This window comes from Tursiops truncatus, chromosome 3 (genome assembly GCF_011762595.2).
Source record: "Tursiops truncatus isolate mTurTru1 chromosome 3, mTurTru1.mat.Y, whole genome shotgun sequence".
Lineage (NCBI taxonomy): Eukaryota > Metazoa > Chordata > Mammalia > Artiodactyla > Delphinidae > Tursiops > Tursiops truncatus.
The window spans coordinates 63,458,816-63,474,243 of NC_047036.1; the positions used below are offsets into that span (position 1 = coordinate 63,458,816).

General features: G+C 39.7%; 2 protein-coding genes across 10 annotated transcripts in view; one reads left to right on the forward strand and one right to left on the reverse strand.

The window, feature by feature from the left end:
- Positions 1 to 3,953, reverse strand: part of SERINC5 (serine incorporator 5) — a 179,265-nt gene extending 175,312 nt beyond the window's left edge. The window contains exon 1 of the mRNA XM_073802254.1: positions 3,840 to 3,953. The gene's annotated coding sequence lies outside the window, so the exon portion shown is untranslated. The remainder of the gene's footprint in view (positions 1 to 3,839) is intronic.
- ZFYVE16 (zinc finger FYVE-type containing 16) overlaps positions 3,234 to 15,428 on the forward strand; it is a 57,644-nt gene continuing 45,449 nt past the window's right edge. For 8 of the 9 annotated variants that reach the window (XR_004525825.2, XM_019929759.3, XM_033852969.2 and 5 more), the window contains exon 1: positions 3,808 to 3,945. The gene's annotated coding sequence lies outside the window, so the exon portion shown is untranslated. Of the gene's footprint in view, positions 3,672 to 3,807; positions 3,946 to 15,428 lie in introns of those variants that run through there. The other variant, XM_019929760.3, reaches the window with a different exon arrangement.

The window sequence follows — 15,428 nt, forward strand, 5'->3', positions numbered from 1 at the left end:
ACCACCCTGGTATATGGTTCAGAATAGCCACGCCCAAATCTCAGAGACATAAAACAAAGTTTATCTGCCGTGACAGGCTAAGTAAGCTATGTTGCAGTAACAAATTACCCCAAATCTCAGTGGCATATAACAACAAGGTTTATTTCTTGTTCTAGAAGTGCTCTGGAATCCCTCAAGTACTCACACTAATGGAGTGGCCACAGTATCAAGTCTGGTCTATTGCTGTCCCAGAGGGAAAGGAGGCTCTGGAGAGCCTCACATTGGTAAGTAAAATATCCAGTCTAGAAAGACACATGTCACTTCTCACAGTTCATTTGCCTCAATCAGTCACTTGGCCCTATTCAACCACAAGGGGGCCAGAAGATACCCCGCCATCACGTGTCCAGAAGAGAGAACTAGAAATATTTGGCAAAGAAATCTGACCCCCCTCAACAAGAGAACCCATGTCATGATGTTGAACCTGTATCAAACCTGAGCCCCGGGGACTTCCCTGGTGGCGTAGTGGTTAAGAATCCACCTGCCAACGCAGGGGACAAGGGTTCGAGCCCTGGTCCGGGAAGATCCCACATGCTGCGGAGCAACTAAGCCCGTGCGCTACAACTACTGAGCCAGTGCGCCACAACTACTGAAGCCCGTGCACCTAGAGCCCGTGTTCCGCTGCAAGAGAAGCCACCGCAATGAGAAGCCCGCACACCGCAACGAAGAGTAGCCCCCGTTCGCCACAACTAGAGAAAGCCCGAGCAGCAATGAAGATCCAACGCAGCCAAAAATACATAAATAAATGTGTTAAAAACAAAACAAAACAAAACATCTGTCCTGGGAATCACTGTACCTTGCACCACCTCTAAGACAGTATCCAGACACAAGTGCTCATCAATCCTTTCGGGTATATTTCCCTCTGATGACTCACAGTCATGCAATATATTGTATGCAGAGATTGCATAATGAATATAAGGTAATTGGTTGGCTCAATTATGAATTCAGCAATACTTTTAAAAAGGAATCATTCCAGTTTTCCTCTTGGATTATTAAAGTAATATGTTCTCATTACCAAAAAACCTGGAAAATATGGAACACTCGAAAGAAGAGGGAGAAATCACTCATAATTTCACCTTCCAAAAATAGAGTTAATATTTTAGTGGAATTCCTTCCAAACTTTTTCTATGCATTTTTAAACACTAGTTCGCACGGTCACCAAAACTATAACCATTTCTTCATTGGTGACTTTGTTCCAAATAGCTGATCCTATTGGCCCTAGACCAGCAGACAATTTTTAAAAAAGCTGTTTCAGCTCTTTTCCTTGTAACATAGGTGTTTTAGTGTGGTTATATATCACTTAAATGCAGATGGGTAACTAACAGTTGCATGTCACATTCTGTATTTTGGAGCAATGAATCCTTTGTTCTAAAACTGCTTGTTAGTCTCAGACCAGCCATGAAACAAATGAATAATTGTAATAGTTATTTTCATTTGCTTCTGGTATTTTCTCCACCCAGTTTACTTATGAAAAGGGAACAGCTTTGGAAGTTCATATTACAATGGAATTTAAGCCTCTTAAAATCATCAGGATCCTGGTTACCTTTCAAAATAATAAAAACTGCTGATGATCCAAGTGATGACTAGTTAGTCTAAGGAATAAATTGACCAAGTATGTTATAACTAGGATGATGACTTTCCCCAAGTCCAGAAAACATTTAGTTATAAATAGAATCTTTAGGTAGAAGATGATACATTGAATATGTCAGTAATATTACTCAACTTTTGCCAAGGACTCTTTTTCCTTAATATTTTATCTGACATTGCATTTGATGTGTAGCTTTCTTCTTTATTTCAACCAACAAGGGAAATCACAGAAAATTTGACCAAGAATCTATACAAAGCTCTTGTAATTTTACTATACTGCAGCAATCTCTCAGCTATTTACGTTAATAAATAAATGACACAGTGGATTGTGAACTTCTTCAGGGCAAAAATCATAAATTATCCATCGTTACAGTCCTTACAACTCCTAGCATAATGCACTGTATAGAGGAAACACCCATAAAAAATAAATGTGATACAAAGTACAATTTATATGTGAACGGTAATTGGGTTTTGGTACCTTGTTTACTTTCCTTACTGTTACTCATCTAAATCTTTGTATTCTGAAATATCTCCTTATAATTTCCAAAACAGAAGGTACTGAATTAGGTCATGTGAACATTTCTTGATATGATTTGACAAGTAACTTTCCAAAATCTTTGTCTTAATTTATATCCCCAACTTAATTCATACCCAACAGGGTATGAGTGCTCATTTCATTCTACCCTCACCAATGGAGTCTATTCACAATGTAAACAAACTAATTAGACCCATGGGAAATAATACCTCTTTTGTCTTCTTTTCATTATTAATGAGTTTGAACATTAGTAAAATATGCAGTAGGCATTTAAATTCCTTATTTTGTGAATTGACTGTTCATGTATATATTTTTCCCATTTACCTGTTTAAGGTCTTAGTGTTTCCTATTTCTAGTCTTTGTCCTCACACTGTGCAATATAAATACTTCTATCTCAAATATGTACTTGTATACATGCATCTTTGCTGTAAGACTGTGTTTCTATAAGGGTAGTGACCCCATTTTATTTATCTGTGAGCAACACCGGACACATAGTAGAGAAAATGCATGCTGTTCTTCGCAGGATTATTCTTAGGATTAAATGAGATGACCTAAGCAAAGCATTTAACACAGTGTCTGTCACATAGCAGATGCTCAATAAATTATTTTAAGCAATCAATACAAGTTTCATCATTGAACTAAAGCCACACCATTTCATTTCAGAATTTGGGAAAATCAAGACGAAGTATGTTTGAAAGATCAGTAACCATGCTTGTCCAATTTGCATATTTGGGATTTGAACGCTGATTCTCAAATCTTTCACCGCAAATTACATCAGACTTACATATTCCTGAGATACTAAAACTCTTGAAATTTTTGAAAGAGCAGTATGAATTCTGAACCGGTAAAACCTTTTGGCAACCGACGGATTCTTTTCCCCAGTCTGTAATACCCTGACCTCACACAGATGTCTCTTCTTCCCTTATTTAAGTTTATAGGAAACTTGTGGTGAACACAGTAAAGCTCAAACAAGCACAAATATACATCACATGATTGCCATTTACTTTCCGGATGAGTTAGCTTTTGTTTTCAGACCGGGGAGGCAGCTGTTCTCGCGGCCACTGTCAGAAAAGCAGAACTAAAGCAAGGAGAGGCAAAGGCAGAGCCCTTGGGAATGGCCAGTCGTCTGGAGGGCTTAAGGCTTGGCAGCGGGGTAGGAGCATTTTGGTTGCTGCCAGGGTGTGAGGGGGAAAGGGGCTGTGCGTGGTTGCAAAACCAGCCCGAAGCAAAAAAAGTGAGGTTTTTTTCCAGGAAGACAGCAGCGCTGGGGGGAGCAGGCCGCGTTGGCTGCCCAGCAGGCGGGTGTGTCCAGTACAGGCCGCAGGACGCAGGAGGCTGGGGGCGGGGGAAGCTGCGTCTAGGTCAGCGAAGGGCAGAGGAAGCCGGACACGGACGCAGTCGTCTCCCGATCCCGGCTCCAAGGCTTCTAGTGGGAAACCGAGTCCCGACCTACGGCCGATCTTCAGGAGCCCCAGTCACCCCAGTCACCCCATAACCTCCTCAGGCCTTTCCGGTAAGAAGCGCGGCGCCCTGGGCTTAGAACCGGCATGGCAGCGCGCAGGCGCCTCGTGAGCAGGGAGGCCGCGGACGCAGAAGGAGGGGGCGTGTGAGGCACAGAAAGCCTTCTCTGCGCCTGCGCTGTCTGCTCTCCCTAGGTCGGGGGGGTAGGGGGGCAACAAACCTTGAGCCGACATCGCGCACACCCTGGATTCCCGGCCGGGGTCGCTCTTCACTCCTTAACGCGGCGTCTCGTCAAGCCTCACAGAGCTCCGCAGGGGTGTGGGGAGGTAAGAGCCCCCTGGAACAGGCGTCTTGGCCTCTCCTCACCCCTGCTGCCCTCGGGGAGGGGGCGGGGTGACCGCTGGTCGCGCTGCCCTAGGCGCTGGGTCTGGCCCTCCTGTTCCTCCAGGGGCCGAGCCTTGAGCCCCCGACCCATTCCTTTTCCGAGCCCCCCTGAGCTGGCTGGGAAATAAGGACTCTCAAACCTCGCGGCTCCTTGGTAAAGCCTGTTGGGCCGGACCAGGCCAGGATGGCAATCACGGCCGCTGTTTGCCGGGTCCCACCCACCCGGGCCTCCAGGAGTGCTGGGCGCTGCCGGGGGAACAACCCCCAGGCTGCAGCGGATGAAGGGAGAAGAGCCCCCAGGGCCGCCTGTCCCTCCAGGGAAGGGGCTGAGCCTGCAGGAGGGGCTGTCGCTCCCGAGGAGTGAGTGGTAGCCTCTGCGCTGAAATGACTCTGCCCCCGCAGAGGAATCTGTCACCGCCGCCCGTGCTCTAGCAAAGCCCATTCTCGCACCGACGCATTTTCTCATCGTTTTAGACCAGAAGGACGCGCTAGTGTCCCTTCGTCTACCTTTTCTTTAGTACCTTTGAAAAATGATAAAAGATGATCTAACTTTTAAACTATAAACTTATTTGTACTACCGTGACTGCATGATACTATATTCCAGACTAAGGGAGTTCTTGTTAGTTTGACTCGTGTGGAAACCAGCCCATACATTTGATAACTTAATATTTTTCCTTTAATAAAATAGGCAGTTTGTTGATCGAATTAGGTTCCTTAATTTATTATTTTGAGCTTGTCTTTTGAATTGGCACAAGTTCAGTGGTTTGATCTAGTAGAACTATATATAATTTTTCACCTAATTTCTTCCCTTTTTTCTCCTCTGGATATTAAACCGCATGTTTAGTGTAAAAAAATTAAATATAATAAAGAATAAGGAAAAATAATCAACTTTAATTCCACATTTGAAGGTAATCAACAATAGTTAATTTTGAGTTTTCACCTGAGTCTTTTTTTCCCGTGGCATTTTCTTAATTGAAATAATGAGATTTTATATACAGTTGGATTGCCTGCTTTTCTTGCTTAAAATTATATTTTAAGCATTTCCCCATGTTTTTAAAAAGCTTCACAGACATGACTTTATGATTTTTGATTACACAACTGATACATGAGCAAAGTGTCTTTTAAACAGTTACATTACAGATAAATATAAATTCCCTTTTAATTATCATCCCCAGTTATAATATTACATAATATGATGGTATCACAGTTTATTTAATCCAGTGGGTCTCAGGAGCCCTTTATACACTTAAAAATTATCGAGGACTAGAAGAGTTTTTGTTTTCTAATGCAGTATATATATACCATTTTAGAAATTAAAACTCAGAAAATTTAAAAATTTTTACTTATTCATTTAAAAATAACAGTAACCCATTATATATTGAATTAAATTATATTGTTTAAAGTAACTATATTTTTTAAAAAAATTTAGTGAGAAAGATAACATTGTTTTACATTTTTAGTAGGTCACTTTAATGTCTGGCTTTATAGGAGATGGCTAGATTCTCATATTTGCTTTGCCCTTCAGTCTGGTGCGCTACCTTGTTTAAACTGAAGCATACTAAGAAAATCCATCCTTGCACAGATCGGTATTTGGAACAGAAAGGGCCTCACCCGCCGAAAGCTCTTGGGGTCTTTAGGGTTCCTCAGACCACAGTTTTAAAAAGCTGATTTAATCATTCTTGTATTGATGAGCTGTTAGGTTCTTTGCAATTTTCACTATTACAAACATTGCAACATTGAAAGTTCTTTATAATGTGTTCTTGAGCCTAAGTACTAGTGTTTCTCTAGAAGTGGAATTGCTAGGCCATAGAGTATATACTTAAAAAAAAAAGTTTTGATAGACATAAACATCACTTATGATGCCTACATAATTTTCTGTGTCCTAATATCGGTGTTTAGATTGTTTCAATTAATGATTTTGCAAAATATCTTTGCATATTTTCAGTTGTTTTGGATTATTTTCTTGAATTTATGAAATGAGAATCGTTAGATCAAATGTTAAGAATCTTTTTGAATCGATTGATGCATATTATGACATTGTTCCTCTGAGTGAGTATACCAGTTTATTTCCTATCAGCCGTGTCTGAGATGCTCTTTTTATCAAACACTTACCAACATTGAGTACTTTTATTATTAAAAAGATCATATTCTGATCTAGTAGGCAGTGAATGGTATGTATTCTGATTTGTGTTACTTTGGTAATGCAGGTTGTACATTGAATGTTTTTTCATAATCTTACTAGTTATCTGTTCATATTGTTTGCCCATCTATGGTCCAGTGTCCAAGTGTTTTTCTAACAGATTTGTATTATCTTTTTACATTATAAGGATACATGCTATCATTTTTTTTTGAAGGAAAGGAACAAAATTATCTTTTTTCCTGTTTATAGAAGTAGTATATTTTTGTTAAAAAAATGCTATAAGAACATGTAATATAGATGTTATGCTTACATAATCTCAGACACCATTGTGAAAAGTTTGATGTTTTCTCCTCTGTATTTTTTTTTCTTGTGACTTTGCTAATACTATAATTTTTTTACAACTTATTTGTAAAAATGGATTTGTACTATGCATGAAGTTTTACAATTTGATTTTTTTGTCTTTTAGCATTATATATTGGATATTTTTTCATGGAAGTACATAGAACTATGGGCAAAGTTTTTTCAGAGTGGCTTTAAGAACACCAATTGTGACCTTTAGTTATCTGATGTCAGGCTCCTATCCTCTTCTATATTCTCTTCCTAGGTGATTTCATCTATTAACAGCTATGTGCTGCCAATTCCCAAATCTTTATCTATCTCAGACTTCTCTCCTGCATTCCAGATCCTTATATTCAACAGCCTATCGGACATCTCCCCCAGAATGTTCTCAAGGTACTTCAAACACCAGTCCAAACGTGAACTCGTGTTTTCCCTCAGTCCTGCTCCTCTTTGTATTGCCTGTTATGGTCAGTGCTACCTCTGTCTACCCAGTCACTAGCGATGGCAACCTGTCAGTAATCCTAGCTTTCTCCCTTGCTTTCACTCCCCAAAAGTTCCCATTCTTTAGCCGCTTTTTTTTTTTTTTTTTTTTTGCGGTACGCGGGCCTCTCACTGCTGTGGCCCCTCCCGTTGCGGAGCACAGGCTCCGGACGCGCAGGCTCAGCGGCCATGGCTCACGGGCCCAGCCGCTCCCCAGCATGTGGGATCTTCCCGGGACCGGGGCACGAACCCTTGTCCCCTGCATCGGCAGGTGGACCCTCAACCACTGCGCCACCAGAGAAGCCCAGCCATTACTTTTTAGTGCTGAATAATAGTCGATTGTATGGATGTACCACAGTTTATTTATTCATTTACCTACTGAAGGACATGTCAGTTGCTTCCAATGATTTTTTTTAACCACCCAATTCACTGCATTAAACACCTTCTTGTTGAAAATACCTAGAGTAGTTTTTATTTCCTGCACTTTACCCTGATATACAAGAGAAGGTGTCTACTAAGATAGAAAGTGTTCGTGTGGAGTAGAAGTCACAACAGAATGGGCCCCAGCTCAGAAATAGGTTTACCTGACCATTGATTTTCTAATTTATATCTTCATCATGTTAGTTAAACTCCTCAGACACCTCCACCTTGTTCTGTTCCCTATGGGAACAGCCGCTTTTATATCTGTTTCCTTTCCATCTGCCCTGTCTCAGTTCAGGCCCTCATCATCTCTCACCTTAACCATTTTAGGAGTCTCCTTACTATTGGTTTTGTTGTTTTCTGACAAATCTTCCATGTTGTTGCCAATTCGGTTTTACTCATGAAGAGATTTTTAAAAATCATTTTTGCAGAGTAAGTATTGTAAATATTTGTTTATAAAATTATGAATACATAAATGGCCAAGTGAGTAAAGATACTACCTAAAACAAGTTATCATATGCACACATAAATAAACTTCCTTAGAATAGGGAATATATCTTATATTTCTTTTGTGTCTTCTGTACAAGGGTAGATTACTGGCACAATAAGTAAATCTTGATTGAAATGGGAAGTATGTGCAGTTTAATAAGATTTCATGTCAAAAGATTTCAATGTCATACCTTTTACAAATTGTTAGATTATATTATTATTTAATTATCCTACCTTGTTTTGTATCTTTTAGGTGACTCAAAGAACATAATAATTAGTAGTACATTGCCATTTACATAGAAATACTTTTTAAGTAGATATTATGTAATAAATTCTATAATTTTTAAGAAAAATTATTGGGCTTTTTCTAATGAGAACTGTTTCTACACCTTTGAGTTCTGTGCTTTATTTTTTTAAAAATACATTTTGTATTCACAGTTCCTTTATTGCTTTTTGCTATTATATTTATTTTAAGGTAATATTTATGTTTATCAAAGGGATACCTGTACATAATTTAAAGAGTCAAATAATCCTACAAGACTTACAGTGAAAAACAATAGCCCTCTGCCCTCATCCTTCTCTCCCTGAATCCCACTCTACAGAAGCAGCTTTTCTAATTGTTCCTCTTTGGAATCACAAACACAGAAAATAACATGAGTAACTATTTTCTCAGTTCTCCCAAGGGTGATTTATAACTACAGTAGACCCTTGTACAACACGAGTTTGAAGTGCAGGCCCACTTATACGCGGATTTTTTCCAGTAGTAAATAAATACTACAGTACTACACCATCCTGCTTGGTTGAATCCATGGATACAGACAGGAATCTCACTTACTGAGGAACTGTGGATACAGAGGGCTGACTGTAAGTTATATAGGACTTCGAGAAGTGTCAGCACCCAAACCCCATTGTTCAAGGGTCAGCTGCAGTAACACTTCAGATGCACAGGAGAGATGTTAATTCATTACATAAAGTGGATGCCTTAGGGGCATCAAGGCTTAATTCTCTCACAGAACCCTTACTGAGAAAGGCTGCCCCACAGTCAGCGACTATTTAACTCTTTCACCTCTAGGTTTTTAAATAACCTGCTCTCATATACAACTATTTCTCCTCCCTACCCCCATCCTACCATAGTTTTAGACGTGATTTACCAACTTCCTATTATAGAAGATGGAAATTTATGTTTTTGTTTTTGTTTTTGTTTTGCGGTACGCGGGCCTCTCACCGTTGCGGCCTCTCCCGTTCCGGAGTACAGGCTCCGGACGCGCAGGCTTAGCGGCCGTGGCTCACGGGCCCAGCCGCTCCGCGGCATGTAGGATCTTCCCGGAACAGGGCACGAACCCGTGTCCCCTGCATTGGCAGGCGGACTCTCAACCACTGCAGCACCAGGGAAGCCCGGGAATTTATGTTCGTTACACCAGCCTCCACGTTTAAATACTGCACTTCTCCCCTCCTTTATATTTGCAAATTAGTTATATGTTAATTTTTAGTTAAATTATTATTTAGTGTTTGCATCATTTATGTAAATATTGTGTACAGCTGAGCCAGGTAGTATATTGTGATGATACTTCCTTTCTTATATAATTCTGTGTTTTTCCTAGAGTTAATAATCATCTTGGTTTTTTAATATATCTTTTCGTATCTTTTATTTAATGTGTTAACAACCTTTCAGGCAAGATGTGTAAATCTCCTGTTGGTAGATTCACACACATCAGATAATCTGTTCGTTTATTTTGCAATATCTTTCCTGTAATTGTCTGTCACCCTGCCTCCATCTTGATGGGTTGCTCTCTAGGCCTGTTGTACAGCTATCTTCCTGAAGTGTCCTTTTATGCTCATCTGTGAATTTCATTTTTCTCTGCCCTCTGTGGGATAACCTGTTTCCACGATGTCAGGTCTTTTTTCTTTCTTGGTGTCGCCTTCATGTTGGCAAAGTACATCTTCTAGTAGTTTCCTGAGAAAGACTGAATGGGAGGCAAATTCTGACATACCTCCTTCATTATGTGTGTGCATGTATGTGCACATGCATTTCCTTACTTTCCAGCATTATAAGATACTCCATGCTCATCTTGTATATTTCCTGTCCCAGTCTTAACAATCAGCGATTTCTCCAAGGAGCCTTGGTTCCTTTTGTTGGAGAAACCAAGATCTGGGTACTAGTGTGCTTATTGCCACTAAGACGTCTTGCTTTTAGGCCCTTTCAGCTGATGGAGCAAGAGATATGGTTTATGCTAATATCTATAAATATTTCAAACAAAAAATTATTACAGATGTGTAACCATCTGTGTCCATATTAAGCTAAACATGAATTTATACTGATGTCTCCAACTCAAATTCATTACCACATGGATCATTCTAGCTTCCTCCCCTTGCTTATATGTAACCTTCCCCTCCAAAAGTGGAAACCTCACTCCCACCATCAGCCATCCATTTATTTAATTTCATTTCCAGCATATGTGTATGATGGTTTCAGAATTAACCCATACCCCCAGGAGAAACAACTTTATCAACTAGAGTACAATGCTTGTGTTGCCTTTAGACTCCACTTATTTCCAAAGGTAGAACTTTATTTCTCTACCTCCTTCAGCATGGTTGTTTTATACATTTGTAATGCATTTAGACTTTTTTTTCACATTCTGCATTCCATCTGAGTCCCCCAACCTTCTAAACATTTTTTAAAATTTGCATACATTGAGGTTATTCTTTGTGTTATGAAGTTGTATGGGTACTGACAAATGCTTAATGTCTTGTATTCACCATTATAGTATCGTACAGAATAGTTTCACCACCCTAAAAGATCCACTTTGCTTTAGCTGTTCAGTCCTCCCCTACTCCAGAGCACTGGCAATCACTGACGTGTGTACTGTCACTCTAGTTTTACCCATTCCAGAATGTCATAAAATTAGAATTGTATAGTATAGAGATTTTTTAGACTGCTTTCTTTCACTTAGCAATACCCATTTAAGATTCATCCATCTTTTTGTGGCTTGATGGTACATTTCTTTATATCACTGAATAATGTTCCATTGCATGGATGTACCAGAGTTTATTTAGCCGTTCACTTACTGAAGGACATCTTGGATGCTTCCACATTTTGGCAGTTATGAATAAAGCTGCTATAAACATTCACATCTCAGTTCTTATGTGGACATAAATCTTTAAATCAGTTGGGTAAATACCCAGTATTATGATTGCTGGTTCATATAGTAAGACTATGTTTAGTTTTGTGAGAGACTGCGAAGGTGTTTTCCAAAGTGGCTGTACCATGTTGCATTCCTATCAGCAATAAATGAGAGTTCCTGCTGTTTGGCATCCTTGGGGCATTTGGTATTGTCAGTTTTTTGGATTTCAACCATTGTAATAGATATGAAGTGGTATCTCATTATTTAAATCTGTAGTTCTCTAAAGATAAATGATATTGAGCATTTTATCATATGCTTATTTGCAAATTTTATATCTTTTAAAATTTTTATTTTAGAGTATAGTTGATTACCAATCTTGTGTTAGTTTCAGGTGTACAGCAGAGTGATTCAGTTATACATATACATGTATCCATTCTTTTTAAAATTCTTTTCCCATTTAGGTTATTATAGAGTATTGAGCAGAGTTCCCTATGCTATATAGTAGGTCCTTGTTGGGCAAACTTTATATCTTCTTTGGAGAGGTATCTGTTCAGAACTTTTGCCCATTGTTTAATTGGATTGTTTGTTATCTAATTATTGAATTTTAAGAGTTTTTTGAGGACTTCGGACACAAGTCCTTTATCAGTTATGTGTTTTGCAAATATTATCTCCCACTCTGTGGCTTGTCTTCTCATTTTCTTAACAGTGTCTTTTTCAGAGCAGATTTTTTTTTAACTTCAATAATGTCCAACTTATCAATTTTTTTCTTTCATGTCTCATGCCATTGGTGTTATATTTAAAAATTCATCACCGGGGCTTCCCTGGTGGCGCAGTGGTTGAGAGTCCGCCTGCCGGTGCAGGGGACACGGGTTCGTGCCCCGGTCCGGGAGGATCCCACATGCCGCAGAGCAGCTGGACCCGTAAGCCATGGCCGCTGAGCCTGCGTGTCCGAAGCCTGTGCTCCACAACGGGAGAGGCCACAGCAGTGAGAGGCCTGTGTACCGTAAAAAAAAAAAAAAAAAAAAAAAATCATCACCAACCCAAGGTTATATAGATTTCCTCTTATGCTTTTTCAAGAAGTTTTTAGAATATTGCATTTTACATTTAGTCTCATCCATTTTATTTTTAATTTATTTCTTCTTCCTGTTTCATTGAGATAAAACTGACATACCGCACTATATAAGTTTAAGGTGTACAGCATAATGATTTGACTTACATACATCATGAAATGATTACCAGAGTAAGTTTCGTGAACATCCTTTATCTCATATAGATACAAAATTAAAGAAATAGAAAAAAATGTTTTTCCTTGTTATGAGAACTCTTAGGGTTTACTGTCAACAACTTTCATATATAACATACAGCAATGTTAATTATATTTATCATGCTGTACATTACATCCCTAGTACTTATTTATCCTATAACTGATGTTTGTACCTTTTTGCTACCTTCATCCAGTTCCCCCTACCTCCACCCCCTGCCTCTGGTAACCACAAATCTGATCTTTTTTTCTGAGTTTGTTTGTTTGCTTTTGAAGTATAAATGACCTACAATACTATGTTAGTTCCTGGTACATAACATAGTGATTTGATATTTCTATACATTTCAAAATGATCACCACAATAACTCTAGTTACCATCTTTCACCATACAAAGATATTAAATAATTATTGACTGTATTCCCCACCCTGTACATTTCATACCCATGACTTATTTATTTTGTAACTGGAAGTTTGTACCTCTTAGTCTCCCTCATCTAGTTCTCTCCTCCCCCCATCACCCTTCCCTCTGGCAAGGGGGATTTGTTCTTTATATATATGACTCTTTCTCTTTTGTTGTGTTTGTTCACTTGTTTTTTAGATTGTACATATAAGTGAAATCATATAGTAATTGTCTTTCTCTGTTTGACTTATTTCACTTAGCATAATACCCTCTAGTTCCATCCATGTTGTTACAGATGGCAGTTTTGCCATTTTATTTCCATATGTCTTTGTTCTCTTTGGGTTGATCTTGTTTGGGACTCTCTGTGATTCCTTGATTCTGTGGGTTCTGAATGTCTGTTTCCTTTCCCAGGTTAAGGAAGTTTTTAGCTGTTATGTCTTCAAATATGTTCTCTGCCCCTTTCTCTCTCTCTTCTCCTTCTGGAACTCCTATAATGCAAAGTTAGTACACTTGATGTTGTCTTAGAGGTCTCTTAAGCTGTCCTCTTTTTTTTTTTTAATTCGTTTTTTCTTCTCCTGTTCAGCTTGAATGATTTCTACTACTCTGTCTTCTAGTTCGCTGATCTGTTCCTCTGTATCATCTAGTCTACTGCTGATTCCTTCTGGAGTATTTTTTTTCTTTCAGTTATTGTATTCTTCAACTCCGTTTGGTTCTTTATATTTTCTAATTCTTTGTTGGAAACTTCCAACTTCTCACTGTGCTCATCCATTCTTTTCCTGAGTTCTTTGAGCATTTTTATTATCGTTACCTTGAACTCTTTATCAAGTGGATTACTTATCGCCACTTAGTTCTTCTTCTGGGGTTTTATCTCGTTCCTTCATTTGGAACATATTCCACTGTTGCCTCATTTGCCTAATTCTCTGTCTTTATTTCTGTGTATTTGGTAGGTTGGGTATGCTTCCTGATCTTGGAGAAATGACCTTATGTAGAAGACGTCCTATGATGCCCAGCAGCATACTCCCCTCTCATCCCCAGGCCTATCTGCTCTAGGGAGTGCCCTCTAGGTGGACTGCATGGGCCCTTCTGTTTTGTTGGGGTGACTGCTGTGGGCGTCCTGGTGGGTGTGGCTGACCCCTTGTCTGGTTTGGTTGCCATCCTGAGCAGGGCCAGGTCCTGACGTGACTGGCTGCATGGCCTGTGGTGTCCCAGTCCTGGTGCTAGACTGCTGGTGGGCAGGGCTGGCTCATGAGGTGCTTGGGCCAGGACTAGTGCTGGCCATTAGTGGGCGGAGCCCGGTCCTGAGGCTGGTGTTGGCCTGTTGGCGGGCAGGGCTGGTTCCTGACATGGTTGGCTGTGAGGTCTGGGATGTCCTGGAGCTGATGCTGGCCTGCTGTTGGTTAGGTCCAGATCCCATGGCTGATAAGCCAGAGGGAGGATTCCAAAATGGCGCTTCTCGTCACCAGTGTCCTTATGGTAGAATGAGCTCCCCAAAATGACTGCTGCCAGCATCTGTGTCCCCAGGGTAAGTTCCAGTTGCCTCCTGCCTCCAGGAGTCTCTCTAAGATCAGCAAGTGGGTCTGACCAAATCTCCTTTCAAATTACTGCTTCTGCCCTGGATCTCAGAGCATGTGTGATTTGGTGTGCACACTTTTAAGAGTGAAGGCTCTATTTCCCCCAGCCCTCTGGCTATCCTGAATGTAAGCCCAAAGCCTAATGTTTTAGGAGGCTCATTCTCCTGGTGTAGGACCCCCAGGCTGCGGAACCTGTTATGGAGCTCAGGCCCCTTGTTCCTTGGGGAGAACCTCTGCAGTTGTAATTATCCTGCTGCTTATGGATCACCCACCCAAGGGTATGTGTCTTGACTGTACCATGTTTCCACCTCTCCTACCCATCTTGTTGGGGTTCCTTCTTTATATTAAGTTGTAGAAGATCATTTCTGCTAGTTCTCCTCAACAGTTGCTCTTTAAGTAGTAATTTTGGTGTGCCCATGGGAGGAGGTGAGCTCAAGGTCTTCCTATTCCTCTGTCTTAGCCACTCCCCCTCTATTATCCATTTAAAATACATTCTTATGTAAGGTGTAATTCTTGCAGTATTTCATACTTTTCATTATTATTATATTTGTTATGGTGATCTGCGATCAGTGATCTTTGATGTTGCTACTATAACTTGCTGAGGGCCTAGATGACGATTAGCATTTTTAGCATAAAGAATTTTTTAATTGAGGTGTGTACATTGGTTTTCTTATACATAATAGTATTGCACACAGTAAACTACAGTATAGTGTAAATCTTTAAATCATTTGGACAAATACCATATAACTTTTATGTGCACTGGGAAACCAAGAAATTTGTGCAACTCACTTTATTATGATATTCACTGGTCTGGAACCAAACCTACAATATCTTCAAGGTATCCTGTATTGTGTTGACTGTTATAGGTCCTTTGCCTTTCCATATACACTTTAGAATCAGTTTCCTGAGTTCTACAAAATAGTTTTCTGGGATTTTGATTGGGATTGCACTGAAGCTACAGATCAGGTTGGAAGAACTAACATCTTAACAGTATTGTCTCCTTGTCCATGAACATGGACTATATCTCCATTTATTTAGATCTTCTTTGATTTTTTGTCAGCATTTTGTAGTTTTCCACATATAGGTCCTGTATATATTTTATACTTATATCTAGGCATTTAATTTTTGAGGTATATTGTAAAAGCTGTTTTTTAAAATTTCAAATTCCAACTGTTCCTTGCTCATATAGGAAGCATTTGACTT